A 15,834-nucleotide genomic window follows, 5' to 3' on the forward strand; every position below is an offset into this window, starting at 1 on the left:
CCAAGTGGGTGTGTCACTGTATGCAGACGACATTACCTTATATGTGAAGGAACCGCAGTTGTACCTCAACCCGATCCTGCGGGAACTTATCGTATTTGGCGGCATATCCGGTATTCATATGAATTGGAAGAAATCGCAATTCTTTCCGCTAACTGCGTCTGTTGAGAGGTTCCAACTGGACTACCCCCTGGAATGGTGCGATACGGATCTTCGCTACCTGGGCATAGTGATCTCTCTGGATAAGGAAGAGACGATCAGGCTCAATTATGGAGTTGCTATCTCTAAGCTGGCTGATAATGTTACGCGGTGCCACTCTCTATGGCGGGTAGAGCTTCCTTGGTGAAAATGGTGGTGCTTCCGCGCTTCCTTTATCTGTTTCAGAATATCCCGTACTACCCCGGTGCCTATTTTTTTAAACGCCTAAGGTCGGAGCTCCTTCGATTGTTTTGGGGGGGCAAGCAACCGAGAGTGAAGTGGTCCACCTTGACACTGCCGTATGACAGGGGGGGGTTTGATGTCCCGGATTTTGAGATCTATTATCTTAGCGCTCAGGCACACTATGCCTATCATTGGATGCGTCCCACCCCCTTTATGCCACAGATAGCAGCTAATGAATGGATAGTGCATCCCCTCCCACTGGAGGGCATGGTACTGGGAAGACCTCGTGATATAGATGCCCGACCCACCACGGTGCAATGCACTATGGATGCGTGGGCTCGTACTGCAACCGCTTTGGGGCTCATGCTGCTTTACTCCCCGGCACTGCCTCTCGCGTACCACCCGAAATTGTCCTTGCTACAGGAGACTGGGTTTCAGGCTATGTGCAAGCGAAACGGGGTGCTCACTTGGGGCGACCTCTTTCTTGAGGGCACTCTCCGTACGAGTGATCAATTCTTCCGTGGGGAGCCACCCTCCCCCCTGGAGGTTTTCTATTATGTACGGCTTCGGCAGGGACTACGTGCTCTACTGCCGCAATTTCCGAATGAACCTGGGGTTGCCTTACCACTTCATGCCCTGTTAGTGTCTGATGGTCGACATCTGGTTTCTAAATTGTACAACACCATTAGGAAGCAGCGAGATACTCCGCCTAGCCATGCGAGAGAGCAGTGGGCTCTTGAGTTGGGTATTGATATCACTGATGAACACTGGGCAGCTTGTTGTGGCGTTACTGCCAATATTTCATCTAGCTGTAGATTGAAGATAATACATTATAAATTTGTACAGAGGTTCTATTATACTCCGGTTAGGAAATACAGGTTCCGCCTGGCGGAGGATGATAGATGTGCTCGTTGCCGGGCAGAGGGGGCTGGTTTCCTTCATCTGGCCTGGGAATGCGATGCGGTCCATAACTACTGGATCCAGGTCCATGAGGCGTTGGACATTATGACTGAAAAGGCTGTACCGTTTGATCCCCTAGTTCTGCTCTTGGGGTACACGAAGGACGTACCTCTGCCCTACCGCAGATTTGCAGATGTGGCCTTATTACTGGCAAAGCGTAGGATAGCCTGTAGATGGGGTAGGGGCAGGGCTCCGAAATTCAAGGATTGGCTAGACGATATGGTATATTGTCAGGATCAATATAATATATATGCTGATTTGATGCCTGTGCGGTGCAGGCCTAAAGATTTTTGGAGCCCACTGCAAGTTTACTGGCTGACCAGACCCGCCCACAGTGAGGACTCTGATGATGCTGGCCGGGGTGAATTGCCATAGGGGTTTTCCTCCTTGTTGCCTCTACAGCGCTGGTCTTCCAGGTCATCCGGTAGCGATCAGTGTTTTGACTGTACCGATGGGTTGAGATGTACGTGTAACGGCTGTTGCCCACTGTTTCTGACACGGCCCTGTTTACTTCTGCTCACCATGTCACGACTTTGCCATGTATGCCTCCGGCACCTGCAACCTGCTACGGGTTGTTAATATCTATTGATGTTCTGCTTTATGCCCTGTATTATGTGTGGAGCCCACTGGTTGTGCTGCTCTCCCCCTTCAGTATGACATGCTCCTACTGTGCAATGCTACTTATATTTCATGATGACCTGTGCCACCTTGTACAATGTGTATTGTGTAGTTTGGAGACTGCCCACATTCCAATATTTCTTTTGTCTTTTTTGTGTACCTGACATTGTGCTTGCTTCTTCTATGACCAATCTGTGTATGCGCCACTGTATGGTTTATTGCTCTAATAAAGGTTTTAAAAAAAACAAAAACATTTCAGGTACTATTTCTTTGCAGAACATTTAGTAACATGTGTTGATGCATGCTAGTATTTCCCAAAAACATTCATAATTGAAATCAGTTTAATCAGTCTCAATAAGATTATGGGATACAAAAATAAACAAGCATTGGCACAACCAGTAGGCCTGAAATTGGTGGTCTGCGTTTTTGTTTTGTCAATGTGTGACTTGATTTGGCATGGTGTTTGGAAAACCTTATTGGTGTGGGAGCTGCCGGTCCCTCACCATTATAACAAACATTGGTAAAAGCAAAAATTGTTTTTGGTTTCAAAAAGCACACACTGCCACAGTAGTTACTGGCACTGAAAAAAAATAGTTTGTGTGCCGATATGCTTCTTGTGAAAGAGCAGAATGCTGCCCCTCACAGTGAAGCTAGCCGATACAGAGAGAGAGAGAGACATAATTGTTATCAACGCAAAAGGTCATGCTCAACGCCAGACCAAATATGGGGCCCAATTATTAAAGAAAGTCTCAAAAGTGCACCCATGATATATGTCCTTGCATTAAGTGCAGCTACATGTTTTTCAGGAATTCCCAAGAATTTACAGAAGTCGGACAAGAAATAGTACTCCCAGAAAATATTTGTGAACTGCATTTTAGCATGAGCAAATTTTCATGCGTAGATTTGCTCATGCGAAATTCTGAGTGTTTGCCAAGTTCAGTCAGTCAGACATATAGTCTTTATTCGATTACATAATCATAAAAGACATTTACATTTAAAACAATAAGCATAAAAACATTGAAATTCATCTATATAAAATACATGATCTCCCTACAATGATCCAAAGTTACATATTCCGTACATGCTTAATACAATAAGTTAATATAAAAACAAATAAAGGAAGTAAGACCATAAGCAGCCACCAACTGTTCAATAAAACCAACTAATACAATTACATCAGAGATGTTCATTGGGTGTGCAAGGCATGGGCACGGGTTATCCACATGCCGTGCAAAAATTTGGCGATAGCGATTATACTTAATTCATTGGTATCTGATTTTAAAATCCTTAGAGCTTCTGTACCGGAAGTAAACCCCATGATGTGACAAATCAGTTTTAACCATGTGTGTCTCAAGTTCCTATACACTGGACAGATAAAGAAGACATGGGCAATAGATTCGCGTTGTGATTCACAAAACGGACATTCCATACTGGATCCTGTACCCCATTTACCTGTAAATGTTTTGATAGGAAGGGTACCAATCCTAAATTGGTGATACCATTTCCTATCACAAGGAACTGTTATTAAGTCCCAGTACTTTTCGTAAACAGGTACATGTTTGTTCTCTAGGAAAACCCTTGACAGAGACATACTCGTCATAGATGAAAACCGTTTTGTCATAACCATATTCCAGTATAACCCCTTTAGTTCTTTGCGGGATGGGAATGTAGCATTACGTGTATTGTGCCATAATATACTCAGCCCAAGGTCATAAAGGGTTGTCTTAACCTGCTTGAACCACTGAATTTTTCCAGAACCAGCTGCATCCCTGACCTCCAAGAGGGCATTAGCATACTCAGGAAGCTCCGGAATAATCCGGAGCCTCCTCCAGTATGCCACGGGTATAAAACGAGTCACATCCTCCAAATGCTGGCTTCCCAGATCATAATAAAGCGGTAGTAGAGGGGTGGATTGAGGTAAGCCCGTGATAGCCCTCATAAATTTGTTTTGTGCGGTCGAGATTGCAGATAAATTGCTAAAACCCCATAATTCTGCCCCATACAATATAGATGCTGAAATTTTTGCATTATGAATTTTCATTATTGGGGCAATCGGCTTGGTATGGGATAGCCTGTGTTCTTTTAGCAGAGCACCAGACAATTGTGCATGTCTAAGCAATAGCGTGTCCAAATGTGGATTCCACTTAAGTTTGGAACTTAATGTAATGCCAAGGTAGGTGAAGACATTTGTCTGCTCTAGTATGGCATTATGCATAGAAACTGTCCCTGTTACTATTTTCTGCTTATGAAGGACCATGAACTTAGTTTGGTCTACATTTATTATGAGACCGTAGTCCTTGCAGAATAGTTCAAACCTTGATATGGCCAACTGCAGGCCTTGCTGAGTTTTAGACAATAACAAAGTATCGTCAGCAAACCTCAACAGGGGTATTTTACTACCGTTTAGGATCGGGGCATCGGTGGGATGATTGTCAAAATACTTGGTCACATTATTAATATACAATGAAAATAAAGTCGGTGCCAGTACACACCCCTGCCTGACACCTCTTTCGACTTTAAAACTGTCAGTCACGGGGGGAGGAGCCAAGATGGCGATCGGAACAGTCGCATGAACGCTTCGCTCTGAGGCCCCTTCCTACCCGCACGCCTATCCTGTTGATAATCCTGAGCGAGGCTTTTTGATCTATGTTGTTAGAGAGAAGCGCTCACTTACCATCTATTTTTGGGGCTCCACCGTGCAGTTAATCCGAAGAACTGCCCTCGTCTACTTGCCGGCCTTCGTGGTGCTGACGCCGGGGCCTCGAGTGCAGAGGTTGTTGTTCGTAGTGTTGGCGGCCCTGGTTTGGATGAGAAACCGGTCAGTGGGAGCCTGTGAGCCACGAGCCGGGAGAGTTGGTGCTGACCCACTCCCAATAGTGGGTTGCCCCGTATGCCCGAGCTGTCGACGAGCCGGAGAGCAGCCGTATCGCCCGGTTCCCCTTGGGTGTGACGCCCGCCCATGTTAATAGTCCCGTCCGGGAACCGGCGGTTGGCTCCCAGAGAGCTGCGGGGAGCGCACCCGGCCTTTCGGTGACTCTCCTTTCCGCACCAGGCGTCGACTGCCGACGATCAGCCGTGAGACCTGTTGCCTCTGGTGGTCGGGCTGGACTCGGAGGTGGAGGGGAAGTGGCGGAGAACGAAGTGGTTAAGATGGCGGATGGCGCCTTGGAGTGCACCCCTCCTGGGGACGGAGACACCGCTGAATTTGAGACCCCTGGACTTCGGCTGCATGTGGAGACGCTTACGTGTAGTCACGTGCTGGTTGCACTGGTTACCCTGCGGATTGCTCTGCTCTGGGACTCCCGGGACTTGGAGGTACGGATCGCTGCCATTGCTGATCCGCCATTTTGTGGCGTAATGGCTTTCCCCCGAGTTGGTGCCGCTGAATCCCCTTCGGTCGCTGTGCCAGGTTCCCCGGATGAATCTACAGTTTTGAGGGTGCGAATGGATCTGGCTCCTGTGCTGCGGTGCTTCCCGCAGCCTGTACTTTCCTTTCCGTGCTTGGCAGACCTGTTTTTGGACTTGGACTTGTTGGTTGTCGGGGTATTGTTGCATTCTGGCGGCCGCCGTGCATCGTCGGTTGTTACTTGGTGGCTGGGACGATGTTGTGCGGCGGCGCTGCCTGCTCCGCCTGGAAGGATTGAACTTTTTGTATCGACCTGTCTCCTGTCTGCAAGGCTGTTTAGCAGTTCTACTGTTCACAGAAGTGGCCAGGGGTGACCTCGCTTGGGTCTTGGAGGGACTTCTTGCTGGTTAATGGTGATTCAAGGACACGTCTTGTGGGGCTGTTACTGATTGCGTTTTGTGCGCTCGCTGATCTTTGTACTTTCTATGGCCTCTGTCTCTACGATTTTAGTTGTGGGGGTGGGGGGGACCGGGTATCTGAATCGCCGGCTCCTCTCCTCGTTCTTTTTCTTTATTGTCTTCGTCTTTCTCTCTTTATTTCCTTTCTTTAGGGTGACTCTGGGGCAACAGGCACGCTGTTAGTGGGGTAGGCCATAGCCATTACGGTGATGTAGGGTGGCGGGTGTTGGAGGGGTTTTGTTATTTTAGTTTGTTTTGTTCTATGGTCCTTTTCTCTCTTTCTTCCCAAGGGGGTTGGCTATATCTTCTTCTTACATCCTTTTTCTGTTAGGCATCTGCACTTGTCTCTTCTTTCTGTCTTGTACGGGTGGGTTTTCCACATGATGTTCTTGCTAAATTGCTAGCCATTGATTGACATCTACTCCTGGCCTGCCTTCGGCGGGCGTAGGGTGTTTTCGGCCTTATTGCTTACCATCGATTTTTGACTGCCTGGAGGGGTACACCCCTCCCGTCTCTTTTTGTTTATTGTGTAGTGTGATGCCTCTGTTGATATAGCCGCTGCCTCCTTCTCAATATTATAAAAATGAAACCTTTCCCATCCTTGTGCTTCGCTGTGCTACGACCACGTACTATGACTATAACGTGATTCCTCCTTTTATCGTACACATTTATAATGCTCCTGTCCTTATCTCCTGATTTTGCGGCCGGCCCCTGTGGTTGTAGGCCTGCGCCTGTATTGCTCTGTTTGACTTAATAAAGGTTTTTTTTTTTTTTATTAAAAACTGTCAGTCACTTGGCCATGCTGGCCCCAGCGGACTTGGGCAAAGTTTGCTGCATGTAATCTAATCAAAAAAGCCAACAAGTCCCTGGGCAAGCCCTGTGCGTCTAATGCATCCCACAGCCTGGCTATAGGGACCAAGTCAAAAGCCGACTTTAAATCAACAAAAGCGGCATATACTCTCCCTCCATTAAGAATCGCAACACGCCAATAAATGAAAACAAATCTAAAAACCTGGTCTATTGTACTCTGGTGTGGCCGAAATCCCGCCTGTAACGGGGAGAGGATATTATAATCATTGATCCAGTCTTGGATACGACTCAACACAAGCCTAGCGGTTACCTTTTGTAGACAGTCAATTAAACTGATGGGCCTGTAATTACTCGGATCAGTCCTATCCCCTTTTTTTTAAATAGGTAAGATCTCCGCACCTTTCCATGACTCAGGGATTGGGGAGCCCTTTGCAATTGCGTTTACAAGGGTCTGTATATAAGTTACCCAAAGATCCTTATTATACAGAAACAGGTCTGCGGGGACACTATCTAGCCCAGGAGCTCTGCCGTTCTGTACACTATTAAGTGCGGCTGCTACTTCCAGTTTTATAAAACTCAATACCGGAATATCAGCTTGTAAGAACCAGAGCCCCAGCTGTGGTTCACAGTCTCCAAATTCGACAGAAAATTGGTTTCTAAAATGCGAGACCCATTGCTCGGGCACTACATGATTTGAAGGTGGTTGTCGGGTTTCACCTTTTCCCCACTTCAACAAATGCCAGAATCCAGCCATGTTCCTTCCAAGGCTGGCCACATACAACTCTTGCCAATAATCTTCATCCCAGTCTTTCTTGGCTTGGAGTTGGGCCAGCTTGTACTCTGCTCGAGCTTGGTGGATAGTATCTCTATTTTTTGTTCTGATTGACAGAGCTAATGCTATACCTCTCTGAAGAGCTCTAATTAGAGCGAAACACTGTGTCAGGGGTTGCTTTTATTCATTTCAGGTTGGCTTGAGTTGGTATTTTACCAATTCAAAGCTGTAATATTGTGCCTGGAGTGATAAATGGCTTTTGTTATTTGACAGCTCGGCAAGGACTGCACTGTACTAGTCCTATGCTTAAAGACTTTGCTGTTTAAATGGCGAAAGACTTTGTCATTTTCTATCTCGGCATGGATAGCACTGTCTAATCCTATGCTTAAAAACTTTGATAGAAAAACAGACATTTGAGGTGAGCAGATCTAGAGTGTCGCTGGTGTTGAGAGTGCTCTAACAGGAGCTGCTTTCCACCTAAACTGAGACCTACCCAGAGTTCTCTCCTTCTTTTTTGCATAATTTATGCGTCACTCTATGCCTGAAAGGGTTTTGTTTTGCTTTGTAGGTTAGCCTACATGTATTCCCATACCAAGAGTCTACGGATGCCTTTTGGTGCACTTTCTTATGTGAATTTTCCACAATAAAATAGCCTTTCAGATTGTTAAATAAAATATCATGTACCTATGTAACCTTGGACTCATTACCTGGAGTATCTTGACAGCTTATAAGATCAGCCGTAGCTTTAGTCACCAGGGCATTTATGGCTTCCAAATGGTCAGGTCTTAGTAAAAGTTTTGACCATTTGACTCTTCGAGTATCATTACCTAGATGAACTTCTACACCCAGTGGGGGCACTGGGTCTGGGTTTTTGCCCACATGTATCATTTTCGGAGCCAGGGGGTTATGATCACTCTCTACCCTCTCTACAATGGTCATATCGATTATATTAACCCACGATTCCTTGTTGACAAGAATGTAGTCTATACGGCTACTTCTTGTCCCGCAGCTATAGGTAGCGTACCCATTCTTGTCCGACAGGGTCCTCCCATTAGTCGCTCTGAGGCCATGTTCTAGGCATAGAACTTTAAGTTGTTTAGCTGCTTCAGAACATTTCTTAATCGGGGCCAAGGATAATAAGGGGATTTCCCATAACAGATCTTCCTCATATCCTAGATCAATATCATTTAGATCTAAAGGCTCGAAAGTGCAATTAAAATCGCCTGCAACCACTATATCGTTTGCTTCTTTATGCACTGTAAGATAAGAATCTAAGAGTGCGATGGTACCAGAGCCTTTCCCTCCTGGTAAGCCTCTTGCATATACATTGATAATAATGAGATTCCTTTCTCCATTCCGTCTAAGCTTTATTATCAATAGGTCATTACCTTCCGTGTCCAACAACTTGACTGAGAGCCCAACACTCTGCCTTACCCAAATAATGAGACCCCCCCATTGGTCTCCCCCTAGGGGCTTCAATGGCGGGTTTAAAGAAATTAATATAACCGGGTCTATACACCGGATCCACTAACCATGTCTCCTGTAGTACCACTACGTCGTTGGTGTCGATGAAGGAGCACCAGTCCTTTGACTGCAATTTGTTTTTTAAACCCGCTATCTTCCATGAGGTAAGATAGAAGTTAAGTTCCCCCTTAAGAGTTGTTCCTCCTCCTTGGTCCATACTATCTCTTAAATCACCACACATACCTCCCCAGGCTGATTGTAAGCCAACTACATCTTGATATAATACTAGGGAGCTTTCAACCACCTCTACAGTGATGTCATTAGGAAGAGCGTCATCCACGGGAGTGTCTGCGTCCAGTTGAGTATCCCTCTGATGATTACTGCGTTTGGTAGAAACCATCTTTTCTATGACCCCATTAACAGGTTGCATACTCTCACACTCATGGGATATGTGCCTCAGTCAGTCATTTTCTTCAAGGGAACTCAACGCCTCGTATCTATTGTGGATTGGGACAGCGTAATTAGTAGGCCCTAGCATTTGGCCACAATACCTATGGAAACCCCTTATGTTGGGTGCATTTGCTCGGTAGAAGAATCCCAGTAGAAGGACGTTTATGCCATCTCTAATAAAGGGTGATGTTGCCCTTTCCAAGATACATCTGACTAACCTGGGAGACCTAAAACTGATTACAATACAGTCCCAACCCATACCTTTTACCGATTTGCCTACCTAAGCCACCGATCTAACCATGAGAAATTCGTCAAACAGATGGTTCCCCAGCCCCATTTTTACATCCAAAAAGTGAAGGGCCTTATTTTTGAGTGAGGACCAATGTTCTTCCTCACGTGGTCCCAAGGGTGGTGCATTTGCCAACACTATGTTATGAGGTGTTGCCTCAGGGGGTAGATTTTTTTTAAAAACTGAGTTTCCTCTCCACTATCCTCCACCCTAAACCTTCTCACAGCACCGTTAGACGGTTGATTACATGATTGTAGATCATTGGATGTTATTACCACCGGGGCAGGAGGGTTATTTGGACATACCAAAGGGTAAGTAGGGTTGTGGGGGTCTACACAGGCCCTAGTGTGTGATTGGGGGTTCACAGAGTTGGCCAAAGTTTGGTAGTATCACTCACTTTGGAGCTGGCAGATGAGTTAAATAAGTAGTGTTCGATTTTAGCCAGCCTCTCATCAATTAGATTTAATCTACACAATAGAGGGTCCAATAAGATTGTGATTAGGTCTTTCAGTTGGCCCATTGAAACTTCATTAAGCTCCTTAGAGTTTACATTTCGGCAACCATCCAAAAATCGATCCGTGCCTAGTGCATTATCCCCATTAGAAGCTATCTGAGTAAAGGACAAAATAGACCCACCCCTTGTAGAGCAAGTGCTCTTATTTTTAGCATCTTTTGCAACCTGGGCACTTGTTCGCGGGGCGTTACATGCTTTCCTTTTCCTTGTCTGTACTGCTAAACCTGGCGCCACTACTGCTTTCTTGTGTCTTGTTCGTACTTTGCTAGCAAGTACTGGTGCAGTGCTGACAATGTCATTGACCCGGTGAAAAGGGTCATTCTGAGTTGTACCACTTGGCAGTATAGTCGGTTGGGAGCACATACTAGGATTAGCTGTATAATCATTGGTGGCAACTTGACCTGGGGGTAAGCTTAGGGGGTCCAATGAAAGCCTCCTTTGAGTGATCTCTATTTCATGCATAAGAACACTTTCTGCACGATTGAGAAAAGCATCCAAGGTCCCAACCACGCCTGCCCCCCCCTTTGTGTGTTTTCCTATTCATGACTAGGCAGTGAAAATAAAACAGGAAGGGAATAACACAGTGCCAATAGGTATAGAGCATACAAGTCCACTCACAGTCTTACTTAGTGTCGTCGACGTGGCGTGATTTGGCATGGTTTTTGGAAAACCTTATTGGTGTGGGAGCTGCCGGTCCCTCACCATTATAACAAACATTGGGAAAAGTAAACATTGTTTTTGGTTTCAAAAAGCACACACTGCCACAGTAGTTACTGGCACTGAAAAAAAATAGTTTGTGTGCCAATATGCTTCTTGAGAAAGAGCAGAATGCTGCCACTCACAGTGAAGCTAGCCAATACAGAGAGAGAGAGACATAATTGTTATCAACGCAAAAGGTAATGCTCAACGCCAGACCAAATTAGGGGCCCAATTTTTAAAGAAAGTCTCAAAAGTGCACCCATGATATATGTCCTTGCATTAAGTGCAGCTATATGGTTTTTGCGAATTCCCAAGAATTTACAGAAGTAGGACAAGAAATAGTACTCCCAGAAAATATCTGTGAACTGCATTTTAGCATGAGCAAATTTATAAGTGTAGATTTGCTCATGCGAAATTCTGAGTGTTTGCCAAGTACACTTTCACACCAAACACTTTTTTCCCAACTCTGGAAGAGTCAAGTCAAGTCATAAAATTTGTATAGCGCACTACATACCCAGAGGGTTTCAAGGCGCTTAGGAAGGGGAGGAGGATTATTTGTCAAATATCCACGTTTTAAGCTGCTTTCTGAACGCTAGGTGATTCTGGGTGAGGCGAAGGTAGGCGGGGAGTGAGTTCCATGTTTTGGCAGCCAAGTATGAAAAGGATCTGCCTCCCATGGTGGTCTTGTTGATGCGAGGTACAGTGGCGAAGGCTTGGCTGGAAGAGCGAAGTTGGCGGGAGGGGGTGTAGAAGGACAGTCGAGAGTTGAGGCAATCTGGACCGATGTCGTAGAGTGATTTGTGTGCGTGGGTAAGCAGTCGGAAAGTGATCCTCTTATTGACGGGTAGCCAGTGGAGGTCTTTAAGGTGACCAGAGATGTGTTCGTTTCGTGGGATGTCTAATATGAGCCTGGCTGAGGCGTTTTGGATTCGTTGTAGTTTCTTCTGGAGTTTAGCGGTGGTACCTGCGTAGAGGGTGTTTCCGTAGTCCAGTCGGCTCGTGACTAGAGCGTGGGTGACTGTTTTCCTTGTCTCGGAGGGGATCCAGCGAAATGTTTTTCTGAGCATGCGAAGAATGTTAAAGCAGGAAGAGGATACGGCGTTGACTTGTCTGTTCATTGAGAGTGAAGAATCCAGGATGACGCCAAGGTTCCGTGCGTGGTCTGTCGGGATGGGTGCTTTTCCGAGGGCTTCCGGCCACCAGGAGTCGTCCCATGCAGAGGGGGATGAACCTAAGATGAGCACTTCTGTTTTGTCTGAGTTCAGTTTCAGACGGCTTTGTTTCATCCATTCGGCGACTTCTTTCATTCCTTCGTGTAAGTTAGTTTTGGCAGTGCTGGGGTCCTTGGTGAGAGAAAGGATTAGTTGAGTGTCATCCGCGTAAGAGATGATGTTGAGGTTGTGTTGGCGGGCGATGGTCGCGAGGGGGCTCATGTATACGTTGAAAAGGGTGGGACTGAGTGAGGATCCTTGAGGTACGCCGCAGATGATTTCAGAGGCTTCGGACTTGAATGGTGGGAGGCGGACTCTCTGGGTTCTTCCTGTGAGGAACGAGGTGATCCATTCCAGTGCCTTTCCTTGAATTCCGATGTTTCTGAGGCGTTGTAAAAGGGTGCTGTGGCAGACTGTGTCGAAGGCTGCAGAGAGGTCGAGGAGGATGAGGGCGACTGTGTCTCCATTGTCCAGTAGAGTTCGAATGTCGTCTGTTGCTGCGATGAGGGCGGTCTCAGTGCTGTGTTTGGCTCGGAAGCCAGATTGTGAGGGGTCGAGTGATTTGTTGGCTTCGAGGAAGGTGGCGAGCTGGTTGTTGACGGCTTTTTCGATGACTTTGGCCGGGAATGGAAGAAGCGAGATGGGGCGGTAGTTTTTGAGTTCGGTGGGGTCTGCTGTTGGTTTTTTCAGAAGGGCGGTGAGTTCAGCGTGTTTCCAGTCTTCCGGGAAGGTGGCGGAGTTGAGGGAGCAGTTGATGACGTCTCGGAGGTGCGGAGCTATGACAGAGTCTGCTTTGTTGAAGATGTGGTGAGGGCATGGGTCTGTGGGGGATCCTGAGTGGATGGAGTTCATCAGGCGGATGGTGTCCTCCGTGGAGATTGGGTTCCAGGCGTTAAGGGTGTTTACGGGGGGAAGATGGTCAGCAGATGGTAGGGTGGGTTGGCTTCCGGGTTGGTTGTCAAAGCTGTTGTGGATGTCAGCAATCTTGTTGTGGAAAAAAGAGGCTAGGGAGTCGCAGAGGGTTTGAGAGGGGGTGATGTCGTTGGAGTTGGCCGAGGGGTTGGAAAATTCCTTGACGATGTTGAAGAGTTCCTTGCTGTTGTGGGCGTTGTTGTCGAGTCGATCCTTGAATGCTGTTTTCTTGGCTTTTCGGATCAGTTGGTGGTATGTACGGGTGGCGCTTTTGAAGGCGTCCTTGTTGCTGGTGGATGGGTCTTTTATCCAGGCCTTTTCAAGGGAGCGGCAGAGTTTCTTGGACTTCTTGAGATCATCGTTGAACCATGAGGCCTTCTTGTTGCCAAGTTTGTGTTGACGTTTTTTCAGTGGTGCTAAGGTGTCGGCGGTGTTGGATAGCCAAAGGGTGAGGTTGGAGGCGGCTTCGTTGGCGTTAGAAGAGAGGGCTGGGGAGGTTTGAAGGAGCGATGTGGAGATCTGATCCGTGGTGATTTTGTTCCAGTTTCTTTGCAGAGTTGGTTGGAGGTGGATGATGGGTTTCGGCTTGTTGTAGGTGAAGTGAACGCAGCTGTGGTCAGTCCAGATGAGATCCGTAGTGTGGCTGAAGGAGACATGGTTGCTGGAGGTGAAAATGGGGTCGAGTGTGTGACCTGCGATGTGGGTGGGGGAAGTGACCAGTTGTTTAAGTCCGAGGTTGGCGAGGTTGTCCAAGAAGAAGGTTTACATCTGCCATTGTCAGGAAACAATTTCCAACATTTCTCAGTATGGTTAAAGGTTAGTGAAGAGTTGTTGAAAATCCTTAAAACATACTCAAAAGGCATTCTAACCCTGGAATTTGTCCTGCTAGCCCCCCGCCGCATGTACCGCTAACTCCCACCGGGCGGTGTCCGCCGGGGCACCGCCTGGAAGCGCTGCGCCCTCTCTGCTCGACGTTATCCCTTTCTAACACTACTTTCCTCCCCCTCCTTCCCTTACACCTCCTCGGGGGATATTATCCACCCCCCCCCCCCCCACCCCCCCCCCCCAAGCGGATCCCAGTTTAGTCTCAGTCTTCAAGTTCAAGTCCGACACGTTTACATATAACATTGCTGTTAGCATAAGCCGAGTAGGGTGGAACACTGACGGGGGGTAACAGTTCCACACGACCCCATAATGATATCATCCAAGGGATCAGGTCCACTAAGACATGGTATTTTGCAACAAGATAGCCCACTGATGAGTTCAGGGACTCAATGCACCATTGTCACACCCAAGAGACAAAGGCCAACCTGTTGTCATTGAACCACAATTGTAATAGTCATGTAATGATGGCATCTATGTTGATTGTTCTGTGACCTATCCTGGAAATGTAAAAAACCCTAATAAAAAAATGTAAACAAAAAAAGGCATTCTAACCCTGGAACTGTTGCTTACCGCTACCTTCAGCCTCAGTATGTAGATCCGCTGAAACGTGGCAACATGAAGGGATCGCAAGTATTCAAACACAACTATGGTATAAGCCCTGGCATAATCAGAGAGGCTATATCATATAATGAGATTGCTGCCATAATCTGTCGCCGCACTACATGGCACCAAGGGACAAGTGGATTTTGTTACAGGACAAGTTGATTTCCGAAGCACCCTGCCCCATGGACAAGTAGGTATTTTATTGAATACCACAACCCTGTTACTGTATCTGGGGCCAGACTTTTCTTGTGGTCTAACCTAGGTAATGACCTGTGAAGACATCATTTTGTAAATTTGCATGCTCGAAACCTCAAAAATCCTACTTTTATTGGTAATAGAATGTGGCAAGTACACAACACTGAAGGCTCTAACAAGGATTCTTGTGGCCAGGCTCTCTCCAGTTTCTAATGCCGTACGTTTTGCTTTGGGAGTTTTATACTGGAAATTTAAGAGGATCCAGTATAGCAGCTTTATACAAGTACCCCTTAAAATGTACTGAGAGCTACTCCTACTATACAACTTTAGACCATGAGTCATGCTTCTCTGGTTACCCTAAAAGGCTAAATAAGCAGTTCTCCTAGAAGGAGACAAAACAGTAGCGTTTTTTTTTAAAGCTCTATAGGAAACACGTATGAAAGTGTTTCCGTTGTTACATTATTGAAAACGCTTTTGGGTTTCGTAACGGGTAAAAATTAACAGATGCCAGCACAACAGGGGATCTGGCACCAGAGGGAGGACAACTGTCAAGAACCACATCAACGGTGTTCATATGGAAGTATACTGCAAGAGAGATAGGGAACATATAAGTATTACCTGCCGCGAAAAGCTGCGCCACTGTCAGCAACACTTCAACATTTCCCGCCTCCAAACACGTCATGACACCCAGCCAATCAGAGCACAGCGTCAAAGACGACGATCACAGCCAAGCAGCGACCAATCAAACCAAATGATGTGTTTGCATCCAAATTCTCCAGACGCGCTCAGGAATTCCCCGTAAATGGGACATACTTCCCATCGCAAACCTTTATTTCGGCTTTTAGCCAACTTAAACGTCATATGTAAAAATAAAGCAACGACACAATCGTAAAAACAATGTCATAATAATTTACGTGTTAATGAAAGCCACTAGCATCGTCTTTGTTGATTTCGTTTCTTCCCTATAAATCCTGCGATTGGGTAAGAAAAACAATCACGCCCCGGAAAAAGATCCACCCACTCCAGAAAAGAGTATGCTACTATTGCTGCCCCGGAAAAACATTATGCGCACTCCGTAAGTGATGGCTCAGTTGTGGTTTGAGTTGTTGTTGTGTGCTGCAGGTGGGTGTTTGTTGCGAGCGCGACCAGATTGACGAGTATCTGCCTGCCTTTTAACTTAATTTTAAAGCAGGGCCGGCTAGTGGAGACAAACAGCAGTGCTAGTAGGGAGCTGTTAAGAGGGGATGGAGCCTTTGGTGGGCACGTTGTG

General features: G+C 46.6%; 1 protein-coding gene across 1 annotated transcript in view; it reads right to left on the reverse strand.

Moving 5' to 3' along the window:
• BRIP1 (BRCA1 interacting DNA helicase 1) overlaps positions 1-15,331 on the reverse strand; it is a 1,630,984-nt gene extending 1,615,653 nt beyond the window's left edge. Inside the window, exon 1 of the mRNA XM_078679817.1 lies at positions 15,183-15,331. The gene's annotated coding sequence lies outside the window, so the exon portion shown is untranslated. The remainder of the gene's footprint in view (positions 1-15,182) is intronic.
• Between the last annotated feature and the right edge of the window lie 503 nt (positions 15,332-15,834).

The sequence above is a fragment of the Lissotriton helveticus genome, chromosome 3_1, assembly GCF_964261635.1.
Source record: "Lissotriton helveticus chromosome 3_1, aLisHel1.1, whole genome shotgun sequence".
Lineage (NCBI taxonomy): Eukaryota > Metazoa > Chordata > Amphibia > Caudata > Salamandridae > Lissotriton > Lissotriton helveticus.